The sequence below is a fragment of the Epinephelus fuscoguttatus genome, linkage group LG9 (genome assembly GCF_011397635.1).
Source record: "Epinephelus fuscoguttatus linkage group LG9, E.fuscoguttatus.final_Chr_v1".
Taxonomy (NCBI): domain Eukaryota; kingdom Metazoa; phylum Chordata; class Actinopteri; order Perciformes; family Serranidae; genus Epinephelus; species Epinephelus fuscoguttatus.
In genome coordinates this window covers 39923805-39947855 of record NC_064760.1, presented here as the reverse complement: position 1 = coordinate 39947855, position 24051 = coordinate 39923805, and positions in this window count along the sequence as shown.

Genomic DNA, 24051 nt, shown 5'->3' with positions numbered 1-24051 from the left:
ATAATGAACATGGCTGCCTCATAGCTTGCTGCCGCCAACTCCCATGAACTAGAACCATATCATTGTCTACTATTAACGTGCGCGCCCTTAACACTTGTCAGTTGTTTGTAAAAATGTCTTGCATTTGGGGTGTCGGTGGCTTAGTGGTAGAGCAGGCGCCCCATGTACAAGGCTGTTTCCGCAGCGGCCTGGGTTTGACTCCAGCCTGTGGCCCTTTGCTGCATGTCACTCCCTCTCTCTCTCCCCCCTTCACACTTGTCTGTCCTGTCAAATAAAGGCTAAAGTCTTGCATTTAGGACAGTGTGCACGAGAATATGACTGGAACTGGCTTGAGGTGTTTCATCTGTTACAGTCCTGGGACTGAGAGGCATACACTCTCAAAAATCCCCAAAAAAGGCCACCCACTGATCTTATCATATTCTGAGCAAGTGGGTGATGCAGAGCTGATAAGGAGACTAAATGAGGACTGGAACAATGGAGAAGCCCCAAAGCTGTAGAACAGAGTTGTACAGTCATGCTAGAAGTATATCCACTGCAACTGTAACTGCTAATCGTAAGTTTTTCTTATATTCATCATTCAGAAGAAATATAGCATTGCAAATAACAAGAACAATAATAAGCCAAATCTAGCCTGGTTCCAGACCATGGACCCCGCCCACTCAACTGTGAGTAGGCTTGCATCTCTGGTCTGGCACACTGCAATGAATTTGCGATTTATCTCGTCCAAACGATGGACGGACCAGTGAACACCGGGGGTCTAGCGGTTAGCCAATCAGCGCCACGCTGATGTCAAGCTGTACGCCGGTGGGTAACTGGTGAGGATAGCAACAATGGTGACTGCTACAGATCCTACATACCACATTAACGATGCTATCGAGGTATTTCGCCACTACTCGTGTTAATGGAGGACCAAATTAAGAAAGCTGCTAAACTGGATTTAACGGCGATGCAGCTGGGCGTGCACAACGACGGAGACATTTTAAATGGGCAATACTCGCTTGTTTTCAGCACCCCCAAGGCATGGATACTAATGACGTCAGATTCTGGGTGAGTCGTTGATCTCTACTGATTGGTTAGGGAAAAATCAAATTCCCTCCCCCTTGTAAATCGCCTTCAATGGAGGCAATGTCAGACTGAAGGTTCTGGGAGCTTCAGTCTGACACTCAGGCTAAGCCAAATCATCTTTTCTAAACAATCAGTTCCCTAGAACAAGATGAGAAGGGCCAATGCTCAGACAGGGTGAAAAGACACTGGACACTGTCTGGGCCAAGTACCTCAAGTGCCTCCAGCTCCACGTCCAAAACACCATTAGCACATCTTGTCTATCGTGTGGTTTGCATACTCTGTAATGAAGGCATCAACGTTGGAACATTGGAAAGAAACCCAAGTAAATTGCCGTTTACAGGGTCCTGCAAAATTTCAAATATATATTTTTAGGATTCCTCTTATTTATTTGTCTTCACTGTCCTACTCAAAGTGCAATACTTTAATCATGCATATATGTGGCATCACCCAGACAGAGCGCGGAAAGTGTATCGTGCACCTGACTATCACCACCAGGACAGACTGAAAAAGAGTTTGATGGAGACAGCAATGAGACTAGGAGATGTCTGGGGACTTGAGGTTGCCAGTCGCCTATCTGGGGTCATAGATTTGGTTACAGAAGAAGCACTGTATCATCTTCGGTGCCGGACCCTATTCGAGCACTCAGTTACAAACCCTGAGGTATTCAATAATAAAAATAATATACACTTTTGTATCGTCCATTTACAGTACAGTGCTTTACAACTAAAATATTACCCCTGGTCACTGGACTCATATCAATCTTGCATAAATGTGCGCTCTTCAGTTCCAATATTAATGACCTCTTTGGATCTCTGACTGACTTTAAAGACGAGATGTAGGCTACCTGTTTGATTACTTAATCTTAATTAAAAATCATCTTTTTGTTCTCAGGTCAAATGGCCTATTGATGAAGAGAGACAATTGCTGTTTGAGAGACTGTGCGGATGGATAGATGAAGGAGTGGAGAATGGTGTAACAACTCTTGCAGAGATCCACATGAAGATGGTAGAGCTGGACCGCACAGAGGACAAAAGTCTGGCATACAGTCGGCAGTATCTGAAGACAAAGCTTCAGGATGAGTATAAGGAGTCTCTCTGCTTTACGATGAGAGAAGAGCAGACATTGTGTGTCTGAAAGACACAACAAATGCAATTCTGCAAGACTACCATCAGCAGGTCATCAACCCCTCTCACACCCTGGACGATGCTGAACTCAAAGAGCTCATAATTTCAACTGCCACCTAGACACTATCCAACACTTGAAAGACTTGCGATTTGACATCTTTAGCAAGCAAGCTGCTGCTGGGAGCATCAAACCTGAGAAACTCCCCCTGACAACAGGAGCTGCAGGACAACACTCTCTCCGGGCTTACCTCCAGACTAGGGACTGGAACATGCTGCTAAGTCCATCGTTGGATGCCCTGGACAGTGGATGGCAACTCACTGAGCAAGGATATGCACTGGTTCCTTCAGTAGACCCCACTGGACCAGACTACCTCCTGGCGTTTGTCAGCTGCAACTGTGCAGGCGACTGTAGCACACTCAGGTGCTGCTGTAAAAAGCAAGGAGTCAGGTGTATCTCGGCTTGCGGCAACTGTCATGGCAACTCTTGCCAGAACTTAACCAGTCAGATGACAAGATGAGTGAGGGAGATCCTGGGGAGTTTGATAAATAAGGTTGACTAGAAAACTGATAAAACAATGTTTCCATTGAGTTGAGTTCTGTTTAATTATATTAATAAAATACCTTTTATGTGATCAGGGAGTGATTTTTTTCTGATAAATAATGACTGGAATCAATTCAGCACCCCCAAAAGCCCTAGATAGACATCTCACTAGCTATTATTGGCAAAAGTTTATTTTCCCATTTTTTTGCCCAGGTCCTCTGAGCACCCTGATTTTGATTGGCTCCCCAGAATTTTCCACAAGGATTTGGGTTTGCATAAATTGATAGGTTTTAGCAGACACCTAGATGAACATACTAGTGAAGAAAGCTAGTGGTAAGCATTTTTTTCACAGATGGTCTATGGAATTTGCTAAAACTGCAAGCATTAATCACTGAATGAGCAGCACTGCTAACTAATTTTAACTCCCACCAGGCCCAGGTGGTACACCATGCAGTAAAATGAAGAGCAGAAAAATTGACCTATAGACCAACATGCATAACTGATCAAAAAATATTCTGGGCGGTTAACCATTGACTTCCCTAACGGTGTAGGAAGATCAAGATTAACTTCAAGTTTGTCTTAGGCTCTACACCCATACTGCAGCCATAAAAATACAACATACAGCATAGTGCATAAACAAATCAACATTATACACCAAATGTGGCAATATAAAAAAAGATAAACAAATAGCATCAAATGTTAGAAATACCTCTACAAAAACGCAACTCATTAAACCACCATAATCCAGTGCCAATTCTTGTTTTATCTGCCAGTATTCAAAGGCTTTATAGACATAGGTATGAATGAGTTTTTAAATCTGTTCAGTCTGCAACAAGGTACTCTAAATCTCCAACCAGAGAGCAGTAGCTCGTATTCTGTATGAAGAATATGAAATGAGTCATTGATGATCTTATTGGCCTGACTTAGAGTAGCATGTTCAAAAATAGTCTGCATAGAAAGGTGCTCTTTGATACCAATTATTTTCCATGCAGTATGGATCAATCAGAACAGTTTGGTTTTTAACTTCACAGAGACATTTTCCGTACCAAGCTGTGATACTGTACCTGATTAGGCTCTGTAAGAGTGCCTGGTAAAAAAAAAAAAAAACATCATACATTTTTGATGAACACCATTAACTCTCAGACGACGTAAGAAATGCAACCGTCGTTGTGATATGCTACAAAGATTATCAACATGTGTGTTCCAGGTTGGTGAGTTGTCAACAGTGACACTGAGATATTCAAATGATGGGACCTGTGCGTTGGTTTGGTTGTGGATGACCACTGGCCTGTGGTCGCCGATTGTCTTTGGGTCAAACACCATCTTTCTTATTGACATTCAACAGAAGGTGGTTGTCCTCACACCATTTCACAAACCTTTGAACCTCCAAAAAGTAGCCAGATGGGTCGCAGTTCTTTTTCAATAGAGCTAAGACTGCAGTGTCGTCTGAGAATTTAATGATGTCATTGTTTGAATAAAAACTTGTGCACTGTTCTGATTGGTCAGCAGGTTTCAGTGGGCACTGACCTTCCGTGAACATTAAGCACATGAGTTTTGCACTCAGCCTGAAATCATGTAGAACTCAAGAAGTAATTGTTATTTCCAATGATGATCAATTATTGTCCCATTTCAATCGCTAATAACCTATCCAAATCACTAAATAATCCGTGAAGAAAATAACCTGTTACCCAACAGAAATATTATATTGGAGCCTTACTCTGGTAGTATACTACAGTTAAATCACTGTATTTGCTGTATTCTGTTGTTGAATACAGAAGACTTACTGTGACTGCAGTTCTGATTTTAAATGGTCTACATAGGCCTACATAGGCCTGCAAATCAAAAGTTGCACTAGTAATACGCAAAGTAAAAGTATAATATCGAAAAGACCCATGTTTTTACCCTTGAATGTATTTGTGATCTGAGAGATAGCAGTTTTTTTTTAAAGTCCAATTACTACTTTTTTTCTGGCCTGTCAACCACTTCTCATACCTTTTTCATAAAGTTCAAGAGGTACTGAGGAGGAGGTTTGCTCAGTTGTCTCCTTGACAACTGAGCAAACTCATTGATATTACATATAGCATCATGCCACTTCCACCTTTCAGACAAGAGTCATGATTCATACAACCACAAGAGATGGCTTGAATTGAATGTAATAAGTCTATAGGTCAAATTAGGCATTTGATCAAAGACTAGACTAAGATCAAAGACTAATGCACCGTGTTTACTGGGCTCATTATGCTTTATAAGAAACACACACACACACACACACACACACACACACACACAAATATACAGTATATACATACTTATGATCAGACTGAAATGGAGGTCCTATCCACACAAATATATTTTGAAAACAATCACCATATACAGGAGTGTTTTCACACCATATCTGAAATTATCTCTGTCCATACTAACATGCCTGGAAATCACATGAACATTCACTGAGTATGCATATACCAATGTAAGCAGGAAGCAGATTGTCTACTCTGCAGTGGGTTACTTAGTTACATAGAAAACGACGGAGATGCCAAAAAGTAAGACCAGAGATTTCTTTGAATGGACCGACAATGAGGTGGAACTGTTACTGAATGTAACACATAAGTGTAAGGTGGTCAACGTAGCTGAAAACAGAGTTGTTACAGCATATTAGGTCAGTACCAGGAGTGTTATCTATTGTTGTAGGAAGCTATGGCAACTGGGAAGGAATACCTACACAAGACTGATAAAATCATAAGAAGTATGTAGACCCAGCTATAATGTTTTGTTTAATGTTGACACTGATGAAATCCAATTAGAAAGTGAACGAGGGTGTCTTTAAAAAAGGCTCAGTTTCTGCCTGTCCAGACTAAAATGTAACACAATGAGTTTTCAAACTAAAACAGGCTCAGCAGTGTTTTCAATGGTCTCCATTTTAGGGGCTCCAAAACACCAGAGTAGTGTTGACACTAGGCGTAAACATGGCTAGTTGGATAGACTGAATGCATTAAAACGAAAACGTATTATTGCAGATGTAGCCTGAAAGCAAGCACACATGTTGCTTATAATCCCTCATTACACATGGAGGGTATGTGCACATAACTCCAGTATGAAGCAGCAGGAGGTGCATCTGTACACTGTGAAGGATGTTTACAAGAAACAGTTTGGGTAATAAATTTACTGTTCACTTTTATTTTCTATTTCAAATGAGTTCAGTAAGCGGGTAGTTTGTGGACAACTTGTATGATCGCCTGTTCAGGATTTTTGCACTGTTGGAATTTTTTTTTAGCAACATCATTGTATTTCCAGATGTCAGTACTTAATTTGGTGAGTCAGTGTTATCAAAACCAATATACGATATAAGTTATAAACCACAGTTTTTGATCCAAGTCAACTGAGGTATCAGTACCTTTCTTCCCTCCTCTGGTGGCCACGTACTGCATGTCTAGAAATGCATATGTCTGAATATGTCAGATAATGAGAGTGTTATGTTGTTCACCCATTTTGAATGGAAATGTTTCATAAGTTCAGCTGGGACTTTCATGGGATGCAGAAACCCTGTCTGACACACAATTTTGAAAACAACCACCTTGTCAGTCCTCGCTGTATTTGCAGAGTCATTGCCTTTGCAAAGAGGCATCACTGCAGCCAGCAGTCTCTTTAAGGGCAACATTTGCTGAGTTGTGTATTCTATCAAGCAAACAGCAGAAAATAAGCATCTACATAAAGACCATCAAATCCCAGTTAGAGGTAATTGCTTTGTTTGGATTTGATGGAAGGCAGGCATGGCAGGGCATACTAATGCCTTTATTACCATGCCATGTCTTTCACCTGCAAACTGTCTCGCTCAAAAGGCAGCTAATGTTGCTTCGGCAGTGCAATGTTATTACGATCACTGGAGGAAAGTGAGGGGAAAATGACAATAACATTGCTCACGGTAATAATACTCAGCCTTGTGCAGCTGTTGCCAATAACAAAGCCAAGAAAGGTCTGCCTGCTCATGCATGCTGGGATTGCTGGGGTCTAATAAGCTGTGGATCTGGACAGACAATGGCAAAACTGTGAAGAAGAGAGAAGAGAAAGGTGGTTAAATAAAAGGGGAGAGACAAGCAACTCGGCTTACACAGCTCTAGATTGTTCTTTGAAGAAGACAGCATTCTAGAACTGAAAAAACTGACAGCTTCACTGAGAAAGATAAAAAAAAAATACAACAATATAATTACATTACAAAGTCGTAATTGTACCCACAAACTAAACTGTTAGACAGAAGAACCAACAATGTACCATTGCTTTAGCTCTGTCTAAAGCAGGATGTATATTTCTGTGTCAAATCAACACCGTACCTTTGGTGTAGACTCTTCATACCCTATGCCGTAGCCTGATGTGCACGTCCCCAGAAATGTTAATGACACATCATGGGGACGCAGACCTTTCTGTGTATATTTGAAGGCTGAAATCCATTTCCCTCAGAGGACAAAGCTTTTAGTTACTTTTATTTCACAGATAAGAAACAATAAATTGTCAGGACAATTGAGCCCCCACACAGTAACATTTAAAGTCCTGGGTGCAAGTTATCCTGGCTTCATATGAGTAGAGGAAAGTCAGCTAGCCACTAGGCCAATTTATGCAACGTGAAACATCATAGGCTTATGCTAATAACGTTAGCATGTCGTGTATGTCGGGAAAACATGTCTAGCGTAAGACAATTGTTTTCTCTATGAACCTTGTGAGTTACAATGGAGCCAAATTTTGTAATGTTACCCTTCTGAAAGGTTGCTGTTGTTCCTGGCCTCATATGAGTAGAGGAAAACTCAGCTAGTGTCTAGGCTAATTTATGCAATGTAAAATGCCATAGGCTTGTGCTAATAATGTTAGCGCTTTTTTTTTTTTTTTTTTGTCCGTGAACCTTGCAAAATCTGATAAAAACAATTTATTTACTTGTGTTTAATGGTGTCCCTATTAAGCCATGTTCAACATGGATTTCAGACGTGTTTCTAATCAATCAGACTTTACAAGACTTCACAGAAACACCACTGACGCCTAGTATTTCAAAGGTGTAACAGCAAAGCGACACAGACACACCACTGCACAAGTCACAACAGCATAGGCCATGTGTGTAGGCTACAGCCAGGGATGGGCAGTATTTCTATTACTTGTATTTAAAATACGTATTTCAATTACATTCGAGTATTTTGTAATTTGTATTTGATAAGGCCGATAAAAAGCAAATGTAATTTGTAACAAAATACTTTTGAGTGGAGTAATTTTGTATTTAAAATACTCAAAATACTTTCTCCATGAATCAAAAACCAAAAATAATAGGCTACACATTCTTATAATATTGGATGTAACAATATTTTTTACTTTTTTTTTTTTTAATATTTTTATCTATATGTTTTTTTAAACTTGAACCATTCAGTGTGCCATTCAATGACCTGGTGGTCTGTTTTACCGGACTGTGCATAACATAGGAAATTGTTTGTTGGTTGATGCTTGGGATGAGTATGCCACAAATGAATTGCCTCATGTGGGATCAATAAAGTTGTCTGAATCTAAATCTGAATCAGTAAATAATATTTCAGAGTAGCCTACAGCCCAAACCTGAATACTCTGCCATACCAAATTAAGTTCAAATTTGCAATAGCTGCGACCAAATTTGCTACTATCACGCCATTAATGGATGAATCATGGTTGTTCTTTTTGGCATAGTTACTTGTGGTCTCTAATTGCAGCATGTACATTTTGAGCATTTTTGGTCAAGGACTTTTTGAGTTATTCCCAAAAAGATTTGAATCAGTTAGTATAGCGCCACCTATGGACGAATCATGGGCATTCTTTGTGGTATAGTTACTCATGGTCACTAGTTGCAGTATGCAAATTTTGAGTTATTCACAAAAAGCTTTGTGGACCAACTGACCAACCAACTGACCAACAGAGTGATCTATAGAGCTGCGGGTCGCTGCTAAAAAGAAAAAGAAAAAAAGTATTTTCTGTATTTGAAAATACAAAATACATGTATTTTATTTTTGATACATTTTCTGGCACCAGTATTTTGTATTTTATTTTGATACATTTATTTGAGGAATATTTTGTATCAAAATACATTTTGATGTATTTTTGCCCATCTCTGGCTACGGCATACACTCTACACAGAGCCATTGCACAGCTATAAATCTGCCCTGAGGCTGCTTCAAACTTCAAACTGTCAGATCTTCAACGCCATATGAAACCATCTTTCAAACAGCTTCGGCAAGGTCAGAGTTTCTGAATGAGACAATTTTTGCACACAAGCACACCCTTTTTACGCAGTGATTGGCTCACTGTGTGCTCTTTTTTTTCCCACACAATTACTTTGATCGCTTTTTTTGTGTACAACTGAGTTACAACACTATTAATGAGATAAAACAGAACTTTACGCCTCCCAATGTAAATTGTCATGCAACAGTTGCTGTACAAAAAAGGATAGAAGCAATTGTAAAAATGTAAAGTATAAATAAAATGCAATGCATGAAGGATAGATTCATAGATATATACTTGTATGAGAAGTGTCAATCTACAGTATGCATGTACAGTAACAAATTTGAAGTAAAGATAAGTGTGTATTTTTAATTGAATTTTTTTATGGCTATGCTTATCATCATTACGTGTAGTGTCCCATTATAACACATTTTGTCATGTAACTCATAGAGTTGCAGTGATGTAATCCACACAGCAACAGTAATCCAGAGAGAAAGAGAGAGATTTAAACAAACAGAGCTGAAATAGAGGCACTCCATGTCTCTGCTGTCCATCTCTCTGCATGAGGTTGATGAGTCCTAAGGTTTGAACAGGAGGAACGGATTTCCTGTGGCAGCAGTGTGTTGTTGAAGGTGCTCCTGTGTGTGACCAGCACATACTGTAGTGGAGAGGGTAAAAGTCATTGTCTGCCGTTTGTGCAGCATCCTCCTCTCTGACACCACCACCAAAGTATCAAGTTCTACCCCCAGGACTAAACCACCCTACCTGATCTTATGTTGATTCAGTTGGCATTGACTGCCCCAGCACACCACAGCAAAGAAGATGGCACTGGGGAACATCCCCAGCATGCTACTGCAGACACTGAATGACTGGAGGCCTCACAGGAAGTGGAGACCGCTCTGGTCCTTCTAATACTCAGTTAGTTGTTGTTGCACTTGTGGCCTGAGCATTGATGGAAATAAATGTAGGGGTAAATGGATGGACCTGAACTTGTATAGTGCCTTTCTAGTCTTCTGACTGCTCAAAGCACATTCACCCATTTACACACATTTACACACTGGTAGACGAGGCTACCGTACAAGGTGCCAACTGCCACTCAGTTTTTTCAGACATTCACACATTGATCAGGAGCAGTTTTGCCCAAGGATACTTTGACATGCTGACTGGAGGAGTAGGGCTTGGTCTGCTGATCTTCCTATTAGCAGACAACCCGCTCTACCTGGTGTTGGTGTTCCCTCAAGGCCACAAAGATAGAAATATTAAATAAAAAATATTAAATTGGTTTTTGTCTGAGTTATGGAATGAGCCACACCGCAAATCGTTGAATTATTGCACCACGTGTATAAATATGAAGCTGAAAATAGTCTTTACTCCTGTTTGACTAACATTTGATAAAAAAAAACAACAACTATAGTGACCGCCTGTTTTATAAAATTACTGAGCCTTTTTAAAATGTAAAACTATATATTTGCAAGCTGTTTTTAAAGATTTACATCTTCAGAAAGAACCACCAGGCTTGGGGCTGCATGCCACATAACTGGAGCTTTATTTGTCAACGTTTCGAAACTCATCTTAGTTTAGAGTTTCAATGACAGTGGCATAAGTGTTTTGGCATATGGAGTTTCTTTGGAAGCATGGCCTTTCCTCCTCTGCAGCACAAGATGAGAAAAATATAATAATGAAAGGTCTCTCATCTAAAGAAGTGTTTAAGCAGTGGAGCACTGTGAGCTGAGTGTGGGATCTTCACATCTTTGCAGTGATGGTAAACAGTGGCACACTCACACACCTACATGTGCCTTCCTCTGTGAATGTATACACACACGGTACCCAGAAATGTCAGATTGTCTCAAGGTTTTCACTGTGTTACTCTCTCAAAGACAACACATTCATTCTCGTTGGCCTAGAAGGCCCCATAAAAGTCTGTGTTTACCTCCTTACGGTACGTCCTCATTTCATAAGTGTTTGAACGTATGTCATAACAACCATTACTGTGGGTAAGCACAGTTAAGAGGAGGCAGCAGCCATCTTGTCCAAATAACACTTGGAGGGAAGCCTGCTGAAGCCATGTGTGTCCTGGAGGAGTCTAGAAGTTTTCACAGCCCACATCCAAACACCCACTTACTGCCTGTCTGTCTGCCTGTCAGCCTGCCTCTAGCTCTGTCTGTGCCTGTCAGCAGTTTAAACAGTGCATCTGTCTGCTAGCCTGTCTGTCTGGGCTATTATGCATTCATGTGCTGTCAGTATGGTGGGATATATGACAAACCCAACACTACGTATCGCTTTAAAAACGCTCATTTGTTGGGCAGTGCACTTAGAGAAACTGGGATTGTAGCAGGCTTCTGGCAGTGGAAGATTTTTCAAAACCAGATATTCTAGTGTTGCTGACTTTAAAATGACTCCCCTTAGGCTACAGCTAACATAGTGGTGTTTATAGTGACAATATCTTTCTTTTTTTGCTTGGTTCTACATTTTGTTCTCCTCTAAATAGTGCTTACTGAATAGACTATCCTGCCCCACAGTGCCTGGGCTTTATAGACATCAATTTAAGTTGTGCTGATTCATCTAATTAGTTTATCTTACAGTATCTTCAGTAACAGTACAACAAAACTATACCCCAAAAACATTTGTATCCATGGCTACAGTGTTAACTGAAATGTATCTACAGAAACATCTGGAGCTGGTATGTGTGACTACACTGTAGCTGATCTGCAACCACAGAAACATCTATAACTGGTATGCATGACTACACTGTAGCCAAACTGTAACTGCACAAACATCTGGAGCTGGTATAGATGGCTACACTGTCACTGAAATTTAATTACAGAAACATCTGGAGCTGGTATGCATGGCTGCAGTGTAACTGATATTTCACTACAGAAACATCTGGAGCCAGTACACATGACTACACTGTAGCTGAACTATTACTGCAGAAACATCTGGATCTGGTATGCCTGACTGCACTCTAGCTGAAATTTAACTATAGAAACATCTGGAGCCAGTACACATGATTACACTGTAGCTGAACAATAACTACAGAAACATCTGGAGCCAGTACACATGATTACACTGTAGCTGAACAATAACTACAGTAACATCTGGAGCTTACTGCATGGATAAACTGTAGCTGAACTGTACCTACAGTAACATCTGGAACGGGTACCCATGGCAACATTGTAGCAGCACTGTAACTACAGAAACATCTGGAGCCGGTATGCATGGCAGTAATACAGCTGAACTGTTGGTTTATGAATATGTGGAGCTGTTATCCATGGCTACGCTGCAGCTGAATGAACCACCTATAAATGGTGTAGATTACTTACCTAAGTCAGTGGAGCCATGTCTCCTGCTCATTCTCACAAGGGACTGCTAATAGTTCACAAGGTTTTTTTCCAAGACGATGAGCAGCCAAATTTAACAGCAGATGATTCATCACCTCAAAGCTGCATGATAGCAAGATATGTCCTCTGGAGAAACTCTTCCTGTGGTTTCATTTGTGTTATTTCCCATGAAGCCAGAGGTGCCGGGAGGCTAATTCAGGTTATGTAGAAGACACTTATCTCTACCTGAATGTTGTCAGTTTCACTGCTCTGAAAGAACTATTTTTATAATGTATTCAGTTGTTTATTCAGATGTTTTTACTGACTTTCCCCCTTTTATTCAACTATTGTAGGTTCACAAAGCACACACAAAGCTCTGTTCTTGTAGTCAGCATATAGTGACCTGTGGGCCAAACTTGTGCTTCTGTCAGTAGAAAAAATTCCAGTTATAACAACAAATATAAAAAAAAACAACTTTTCTGCTCCTCAGATGATGATATCCTTGGATTTCAATAACCCCTGTGACCTTTCCTTAAGTACCCTTAGGAAAAGCCCATTTTTAGCCTCACTAAAACTCTAAAGCTCTCCAGCATGTGTTTCTTGATGGCTTACAGTTTTGTACTGACTGTACTAACATTGCTGCTTGTTTTGAACTTAGCTGTGGAAATACTATAGACAAAAATAGCGCACAGTGTAACAAGTGCTAAAGCACAGTCACAGAATCTCACCACCATAAACAGTATGTTAGAGCCAGATGAGCCCTTATCAACCAGAACTGAAAATATCACAGAGCAGCTTCACCACCTGCATACCAACACCAAACCAAGGGTGAGTTTGTCTGCTGAATGCTGAGTATCAACAGGCTGCACCTGAGGACTGAGACCAGCTCATGTGTCACATAGCTTCATATCAAAAAACATCAGAACATGAATGACTGGGCAAGTACTGTATTTTCACATAGGAGCAGGGCCACTAACACAACTAACTCTGTGTAGTTAAGCATTTACATTTTTGCATCCACTGTGCCATTGGATTTTTCTCTGTCTCTCTGGATTTGTGTTTTTGAGCTTCTGATGTTACTGCATCTACTTTGTACCTGATGTAATGGGAAAGACTGTAGGCTGAGGACTGAAAAAAACACCTCAGATATTCACATCCTTCTGATCTGCTTCTCTTTAATTCTCTTTGAATGCTTTTGTCGTCCTCCCTTTCTTTTCTTTTCTTTTCTTTTCTTTGCTTTTCTTTGCTTTCCTTCTCTCCTATGAAGTAAGAGGTCAGTTGAAAAACAAACAAGAATGATCCTTTATCATTGCAATAGGAATGTGCATAGAGGTTGCCACAGTTCCATAAATAGATATTATTTTAGGTGTTGTCTGGTGGCAGGGGTCAGTTGTGCTCCAGCATTTATTTATTTATTTATTTATTTTTTATTTATTTTTTTGAGCAACACATATACCACTGAAGCAGTGAGCTGCAGTGCCATCTAATGGCAGTTATCAGCTCATATCAGTCACACACATCCTCCCCATTCTGACCATGCTCCATTCTAATGCAGTATGAATGTGGCCTGTGGTGCTGAATACCAAAGATGTGGTAACAGAAAATTATAATTACTCCCTATGTGTTGATGTGCCATGTCATCGCTGTCCCAGTGGAGCAGCCTCGGAGACAGACAGCGTGTCAAGTTACCTTGACAAGACACAACCAGTACAGAGAACAGAAATACAGGACTACATTGCATCAATCAATAAATAACATGAATGTTGGTGAACACCCAGAACAGCTCTGGCAAAAGCACCCTGGACAGCGGTCTTACAAGATGTTTTAATATTCTGGAACATCACCTCCTCTGATGAGACTTAAATCCCGTCTACACCTAATATTAACATGCATGTCGGTGATCCAAACACAGGTAGGCAGCTGAGGCACATTGCTGTTCACACCTGTGTCTATCATGTGTTTCCAGCTGACCACTTGTGTTCAGATTTCATGACTGCCTTCATCAACATGCTGGAAGGTCAAAGGGCTCCATGCACAGTAATTACATCTACACTCTTCCTAGCATGCTCACTTGTTCGGTGAGCAGTTGGAATTATCACCACCAGCAGAATCATCCCAGTCACCAGAATAAATGTTGGCATCGCACCTTCCTATAAACCACAGACACACAAAGTTTGTACATTGTTATATGGTGGATATGTTAAAACTTGACATTTCAACAATGCTGTGGTGAAACGATCCTGTCAGGAAACGCAGTGATGTCTTGGTAAAAAGCAACCACTTTTTGTTGCATTATCCCCAGTAGAAACACAGCCACGGGTCACTAAAACAACAACCATATTCAGTTGCTAAAAGCCACCAGAAGATGCAGCGATTATTTGCTGTTTGTTGGTCTGAAACAGTGGTCTGCAGTGTTGTGCAGCTTGGCAGGCATCTCGCCTAGGTGCCACACCATCCACCTTCCCCTCCACCTCCCAGTGAAAAAGTCAGCTAAAATTCAATGTTGATATAATATGTATGAAATGTACTAAGCAGAATTCAACACATCTCACAACAATTTGTCCAACTCATGGTAAAATTGACTAGTTTTAGCATGTTTGTGTGTCATTACCAAAAGAAACCACACCCTGCTCTGATGACGGGAACACATCAGCGTTTACACTGCAAAACATATGCAGTCAAATGCATCTCAGACCACCTCAGCAAGTGGATTGAATGGTCTGATCACAATGCGTCTTGGTGGTCATTTACACTTGTATTTAGCGCTGTCCACTTGAAATTGGATTGCCCAAGATGCATATTATTACCAGGTAGAAACAGGCCTTGCTTTTTCGAGGTCAATGAATCTGAACCGAGGACAGTCAAAAGCAACACTAGAATATTCATCAGAGTGTTATTAACGATGTTATAATTCCTAACAACTAAATGAACAAACCACATAGTAAATGGCAGTGAATCTTTGTAACAGACTGAATGAATGGACAATGTGAAATATATAAGCAGAAGTTTTATAGAATAACTGTTACTGCAACAAAATGCATATGGTATGATTTGATATAGGAAGATCATTAGGTTTTTGTGCCTCCATGTCAGCCATAGCCATGGCTGGAGGCATTATACCTTCAGGTTGTCCATACGTCTGTACGTCTGTCCATATGTCAGTCTCATTCTTGTGAACGCAATATCTAGAGAGCACCTTAAGGTAATTTCTTCAAATTTGGCACAAATATACACTTGGAGTCAAAGATGAACTGGTTAGATTTTGGTGGTCACAGTTCAAAGGTCAAGGTCAGTGTGATCTGATGTTGTCTTATTCTCGTGAACACAATATCTCAAGAACACCTTGAGGGAATTCCTTGAAATTTGGCACAAACATCCACTGGCACTCAAGGATGAACTGATTAGATTCTGGTGGTCAAAGGTCAAGGTCAAAGTGACCCTGCATCCGTCTCATTCACGTGAATGCAACATCTCAAGAAGGTCTAGGGGGTATTCCTTCAAATTGGCACAAACATCCACCTGGACTCAAGGATGAACTGATTAGATTTTGGTGGTCAAAGGTCAAGATCAGTGTGATCCAGTCTAGCTCATTCTCATGAATGTGATGTTGCAAGAACACTCTGAGGGAATTTCTTCAAATTTGGTAAAAATGTCCAATTGGACTCAAAAATTAACTGATTAGAATTTAGTGCCCAAAGGTCAAGGTCACTGTGACCTAACAAAACATCTTTTTGGCCATAACGCAAGGATTCATACAATAATTATAAAAAAAAAAAAAATTCACACAAATGTCTAATAGGATTAACTGATGGTGTGATGACATTTCATATCCAAAAGGCCAAAGGTCAACTCCGGTGTGACATCATAATGTTAGGCAGAAACACTTTTCTGGCCATGATTTAATGCCATATCTTGGTGACAGAAGGGGTAACATTTGGTCAGATAGTGAATTGGTGACACTTATCTTGGGTGTCTATGGAGCTTTATCCCTATCTTTATTCAAGAGAGTGGTCTATTATTTTGAGAGCATTATTTATTGATTTCACGTTCAAAAACCCTGCCCTCGCACTCAAATAGCCTCTGCTTGCACTTGGATCTACTCTGTTTCTGCTCAAACTGTGTGCTCACACTCAGATACAATGTTGCTTGCATAGATTTCCTGCTCGAACTTCAGCTTTTCTGCTTGCACTCAAACTGTTTCTGTGCAATCACGGAATTTCTGCTCTCAGATTTCTGCCCTGTGCTTGGATTTTTTTGTGTAACAGCCCTGTCAAAATCCCCCCAACCAATAGAATGCCAGATTTACTGTTGACCAATGAAATGATCCCTGCCTCCTTGTGGGCGCGCTCGCTTTAGAGCGTCCCGGGTACTCTTTAACCAGGTTCATCCACTCCCACCCTCTTCCCCTGTCGGGAGTTATTTTTCAACAGTCACCGGCTCACTATACATTATATCTATATCTATATCTATATCTATATCTATCGATCTATATTTATATATATATATATATATATATATATATATAGATATATATATCTATATATATATATATAGATAGATATATAGATATATATATCTATATATCTATCTATATATATATATATATAGATATATATATATAGATAGATATATAGATAGATATATATATATATATATATATAGATAGATATACATATATATATTTAAGCAATATCTCACGAGAGGGAGTGACGTTGTACTGTATATTATTACGGCTGTGATTTGGTCATAGGCACGAGGCCGCAGGCCATGCATATATGTATATGTGTATATATATATATATATATATATATATATATATATATGTATACATTTATTCCAAAAATTGGTAAAGAAAGCAAGGGAAGAACATTTAATAAAGCCCTGAAGGGTGGGAGTGGATGAACCCGGTTAAAGAGTACCCACCCGGATGGGACGCTCTAATACTAAAGCGAGCACGCCCACAAGGAGGCAGGGATCATTTCACTGGTCAACAGTAAATCTGGCATTCTATTGGTTGGGGGGATTTTGACAGGGCTGTTACACAAAAAAATCCAAGTGCAGGGCAGAAATCTGAGAGCAGAAATTCCGTGAGTGCACAGAAACAGAAACAGTGAGCAGAAAAGCTGAAGCTCGAGCAGGAAATCTGTGCAAGCAACATTGTATCTGAGTGTGAGCACACAGTTTGAGCAGAAACAGAGTAGATCCAAGCACAAGCAGAGGCTATTTGAGTGCGAGAGCAGGATTTTTGAACGTGAAATCAATAAATAATGCTCTCAAACTGATAGACCACTCTTTTGAATAAAGAAAAGGATAAAGCTCCATAGGTGTCCACCTCAAACTGTGCTGGCTGTATAGATTTTCTGTGCTGTGGGGCTGAAGATGTGTGTGAAGCATCCATGTTTCAGAATATGTAGCTTCTTTGCTGCAACATTAATAGTTGAAGAATTGTCTACTGTCATTTTTATGCATGAATCTGGACAGACATGGATGTACACTGTTCCTGCACCTTGACTGGTACAGAACAATATAACCGTGAGGCCGTAATTGTAGTTTGTTTGCTTTTTTAAAAGATCCTAAGTTACAAAATGAATTTCTGCAGAATCAAATCTCTTGCAAAAGAGTAGGCAAATGAGCTGCCTAAGAAGGTATTCATAATTTTCCTCACTTTCTTTTTGATGGATGATGTGTTTAATGTCTCATATTAGTATTCACTCACAACCTACCTTATTTCCCAATGCTCAGACCACCAAGACAAAAACACCCTCAGAACAAATGGGGATCTGATTGTCAAAGTCCTTCTTAGATAGAAGAACAAGGCATTTGCAATACCCGATTAAAGCCATCGCTGCTTTCTTTTGGGACAAACTTTATTTTCTCTATATTTGGAAATGACACGTCTCATTTTTCTTATCTAAGTAGAGGACGGGGGAACACAGTCCAGAATACTAACAGTGAGATGGACACAGTCAGTTGATGATCCTTGGGCCAAAGACATTCAGTGTTTTAACCATTGGGCCAAAGTTTTCTAGCAAAAGCTGGATGGACTCTTAACATCATCACCTTTTTATAAAAAACCCTTCCTTAGCAGCAGTGATCTGTGCCTCCTGTGAGGTTTAAAACAGCAAATTGACTGTTAAAAGTCACATTATCACAAGTAAATAAGAGTCAACAGGAAGGCCACGTTCCTTTCACAGCCAGCCATGCATAGCTAATGTAATCACAAACTAATTTCCATGCCTACTGTATCTCCATGCTTTAACAAATTTAATCAAATATATTCTCCCCACTGTGATGTAGAGACGCTTAATAGAAATCCCATCACACACTACCTGTAAATAAATCCAAATAATCATAGTGTGTGTGGTCTGTTTATTCCCCTCTCTTCATTCCTAATCAAAAGGTTAATTCTCAGTGTGTTTGAAGGAGTAAAAAGATATTTACCCAAGCTGGAGTGGTTCCATTATCTCTCAGTCTTAAACCTTGTCTTCTCTGAACTATTCTCATTGCTAACAATGCTTCACACCCACAGGTAGACAGATATGAGCTGCAGTGATAGCTGAAATCTGCAGATTGCTAGAGCTCTGCAGCAGCAAGCAGACTGAACAGATGCCAGTATCATCCACATAACAAGATTCACCATATAAAAACAACGAACGTTTCTAGGATAATCATTTCAAGTTTTATTTGTTGTAGGTGTTCTGCTGTATGCAGGAAGTCCTGTGATAGGCTGGAAAGCTGTCCACAGGATTTTCTGCGTTTGCCTCTCAGTGCATGCTGAGCTAAGCTCAGCCCCACCATAGATTTGAATGTAGTTTGAGATTGATTAGTAGTTGTCTTTCAGATTTGCAAAATAATTATCTAAAATGATATTTCAAATGTTTTACTTTAGAATATCAAGAATCAAAACCAGAGGTGGGGGATTTGAGTAAAGACATGGGACTTGAGCCAGACACAAGTTGTAAATTTGATAATTGAGATTTGCTAGACTAACATTAATAAATTACTTGAACTGACCTTGACTTGGTATTCATGACTTGAGTCTTTGAAAAATGATTGGGTAATTTGTACTGTAATGCATGCAAATCTGGCAAACTACTAGGCAAAGGCCAGCGCATAAAGCAGCTATCATGGAGGGGGCTTGTCAAAAAAATTAATAAAATTTGGATTCAAGCCTTTGTCTATGACTTTGTTGAGAAGACAACAGTGGTATGTCAGGTCTGCAGCTCAAAATCAGTATTGCGACCATAACATCCAACTTCATCCATGACTGAAAAACCTACAAAGAAAGGTACGTGAATGTGTCATTTTAGCTAACTTATTAGCTTATTAAATCATCAGAATTTTGTTTATTTGACTTGACTTCCTCGATCTGAGCAATGATTTAGCATGTCCTGCTTGACATATAGCATGGACTCAACTTAACTTGCTTGATTTTCACCACAGTAACTTGGAACTTGCTTGAGACTTGAAATTTGCTGGTGACTTGCACATGTGACTTACTACCACCTCAACACTCCTAGAAACGATAAAAGTTTCTTCTAAAACTTGGAATATGATGTACATATCATAACTTGGCATACTCGTCTTCGAGGCAAGCAAAAGTAAACACATAAGGAAGTCATGGTAGCTGTTTATGTGGCAAACTTTGTAGAATTGCACGTCCACTATGGCAAAGTTACCCAGTACTAGATAAAGACATATTAAATTTTAAAGTTTTTTAGAAAGCTGTAGAAGGCTGAGGGTCCTTGCCCTATTGTTGTTGCCAAAGTGAAGATGTGAGTATTAGCAGTATGTGCCTTCATAGGTACAGTGACATCCATTACTGTACCTGCCACTTGAAAATTCCATTTACATTAACATCGAAGTTAGTAACAACCAGGAAACTAATTTTCCTGAGAGTTGCAATCTATCGGACTGCTATTTAATAGCACTATAGTGCCATAAAATGCAAACAGTGTAAGTTAAATAAATATTATAGAAATATTAATGTCAAACAACCGTGACTAGTCTGATGGTAGTAATGTGAAAGTCATAAATATGGAAATATCGCCAATCTCAACCACTCATGGTGTCATGCTATTGTTCCAACAACTTATTATTCTAAAGCCCCAATAGTCTGAAAATTTGTCCTACAGCCCTGAAAACAAACACACATTGCTCTGAAGAGCCGTTTCTCTGAAAACTACTACACACTCTGCCAAACAGAAGCACATGGGTAATTATTATGCAGACTGATGACAATCCTGCCCTATCCACCCTATTCTGCCTCCGATCGGCTTACCCTGATATCCTTACCCTATCCCAAACCAATCTTACTCTTCATGCCTAAACCTAACCAACCCAACAAACAAAGGCAATGTGTACTAGCCAGTCAGAGGGAGAGTAGGGCAGGCCATGCCTCAAGGTCCTATAATGTCAGTATGCATAATAATTAGCCATGTGATTTTGTTTGGGAGAGTACCTGTGGGGAAAATGGCCTTTCAGAGGAATGCACAGGTTTCTTTTGGGATACTGTGTTGCTTCCAACGTGACATTTTTTTGAGAATTGGGCCTTTGGAATGATGTGGCATTGGTACAGTACAAGGGGCAGTACCCTCATACATAATTTAATAATTTCCCCTTGGGGATTGATAAAGTATTTCTGATTCAGATTCTGATAACCTCAGCGTTTAATAGGGTGCCTTTGAAGCCTCTCAAACTTTCCTAAAGGACAAAGACTGTGTCTTTAAACCGTAATCAGCTGGCTGCTCCTAATTTTGTGACCCCACAATTCATTTGCCCAGACTGCTGTGTATGACTCAAGTATGTATGACCAGGTCACTCATGATCCATGGAAACATACTATTATAATCCACACCTAGACAAACCTCCTGGATACGGATACCTGTGCACCCTCAACTCTGCCATGTAGAAATCAGTAAATTACTAAGTTAAACAAAAGATAGTATGCAAAGATAAGCAATGATATAAGCACTGACATTAGAATGAAAGTATGGATGTCCCAAGCCAATCTACAGAGGTCAGGATCATTTCAGATGTTTTTTGATACATATTTACGAAGCTATAAATTCAGATGTTTGCTCCAGGAATGACAACTGTGAAACACACATTGTGCCTTGTTAAAACCCGGACCACAAGGTGCTGTGAGTGAGTGGCTGGGGAACTCATGAAATATATAACTAGAATTACTGCCTCATCGTTGTATACCTCCATGAACCAGTCAAGTTACAGTTACAGTTTACGTTAATGTCTGTGAAAACATGGATACTTCACACACATCTTCAACCTTGCGGCACAGAGGATCTATACAATCAGCACAGTTTCAATTTGCACCCAAAATTAGTGTTTCCAATTCAGTATCTAACCAAATGTCTCCCCTTCTGTTCCTGAATTATGAAACTGAGTAATGGCCAGAAATGTATTTTATACAGATTATTATGATGTCACAGTGAAGTTGACCGTTGACTTTTTAAAAATAAAATGTCAACACCATATCATTACTTTCCTATTAGACATTAGTGGGGAATTTAGTAAACATAAGCATATTGATTCCAGAGTTATGGCCAAAAACATGCTTCATGATGTTGTAGTGACTTGGACTTTTGACCACCAAATTCTAATCAGTTAATTTTTGAGTCCAAGTGGACATTTGTGCCAAATTTGAAGAAATTCCTTTAAGGTGTTCTTGAGATGTAGTATTTACAAGAATGAAACAGATGAGATAAAAGTGACCTTGACCTTTGACCGCCAAAATCTTATTAGCTGATTGTGCCAAATTAAAGAATGAAAAAAAGCCTCTCATGGTGCTCTTTAGATGCTGCGTTCAGGAGACTGAGACAGATGAGGTCACAGTGACCTTGAGAATAGCTTCTTGCATCCTCTACTTCTTAAAGAATAGCTTTAAGAAGTAGAGGATGCAAGTAGAGCAGTCGTTTTGAAGATGAACACACAACACCTGCTTTTTCTCTTAATGTTGAGGGTAAACAGTGTCTGTCTAAATACCTTTCACACTTTTATTTAACTGACATCCTCTCTCCCCACTCTCAGTTTGACTGCGAAAAAAAGGAGTAGATAATTTGTCTAAACTGGTGATTTGTTAACCTGACCTATTGTCTGACTGCTTGTGTTTGTTGCTATGCTGGACCTATTTTTAGTGATGTTGCTGTGATTTGAGCTATCAGATGTTAATTAGAAAGTTAAATAACTTTGTTGAGATTAGTGTCATCATAACCAATAGAAGCAGTGCTCAAAGCCACGGAATTAAAACCTGTGTTGCAATAAAGCCTAGTGTTACTTTAGAGTGCTCTGTGGAGCCACTGTAACTGAAGTGAAATTTAACTCTGAACTTTGATATCCACTCAAGGTTCCAGTGAATGAGAGTTCAGCAATCAGTCAGCAGCACTGGTGGTCAAACCCTGGGAGCTGTGGTGAGTTTCAAGTTTTCACTCAGTTCCCCTTAAATATTGTAATAACCAGGAGCTCACTGTAAGAGATATTTTCCCCTTCCAGCGATGTTCACAGAAAAGGCTGGACGCATGTTTATTGGCTTCAAGAAGGAGCATTATGTTACTCTGTGTCTGTCTTTCTGTTTTTGTCCCCTCCCACCTTGTTCCTCTCCTTCTCTCCCTCTGTGACAGAATGAGGACACTAAGTTCTCTCTGTGGAGCATCACTCGAGGAGGTTGAAGTGGATGTAAAAAGCAGCCCTGGCTGCTATGGACATGCAAGGAATAGATGAGAGCACATTTCATAATTTTAATTCCCTTCTGTGACGCAGTTGCTTTGAACATGTACACTCTCTTATGCACACACACACAGCACTCTGCAGCTGTGTGTGTGTGGGGGGGGGCTGTCAGCTGACAAACTTCGGGATCAGGTGAGTTCACTGATTGCATGCTACTCTCCAGCTGAATATAGTACTCAGTGAAATCACCTGGTACAAAGTTAGGTTGGAATAAAGACCTAAAAGCTCCAAGCGCTCCTAAGCTCATCTTGTCTGTCCATAGTAACTTGTAACCAACCACCTCATTTCCTTTTTACGTAGTATCTACTAGGGGTGTAATGGAACAGGAGATGTATGCAAGAGATTGTAACCATCAGTTGGAGACCTCTCAGTCGACTGAGATTCCTTATAGTTGAGCAGTCATTTTTGTTTTGTTTTGTTTTGTTTTGTGGTGTTTTTTTTTTTTTTTTGGTCAGTCAGTGTGCAGTGCACTTCTGGGGACATTTTGGTCCTCAAATGTTGCTGCAGAGTGAGAGCTTCTTGCCCATGCTGCTCTCCAATACAGGCAGCTGCAGATCCAGACCCAGAGTGAGTTTGAGTAAGATGGAGGCAGCTACGTGGAGGCAGAGGAAGAGAGGTTTTCCTCGGTCAGACTCAAAGATTAGGTTATCTTCTGCATTCTGCTTAGAAGTGATACATTTACAGCTCACTGCAGCTTAATACAATTGGTCTCTGCTTTTGTTTGATTTCTAGTGTCAGCAAAAAAATGTTGCACATTTCCGATACATAATTTTCATAGTTGCACAAATTAGTTCAGGGGGCTAATTTGGCTTGTTAACTAAATTCAGTGAACATCAATTTCACCCTGTAGTTGCAGAGACCCTGCCCTCTGCCTGTATTTCATTTCTTATTTTGCTGTGTCAGGGACATTCCTCGGTGTGTAGTCCTCAGCCAAGAACAGCACACAGGTGAAAGGTAGTGACCAGGTAGTATCAGCAAGCATCGAAGAGACAGCTGTGAAAATCGCAGACACAGCGTCAAAACAACGCCAATTTAGGGAGGC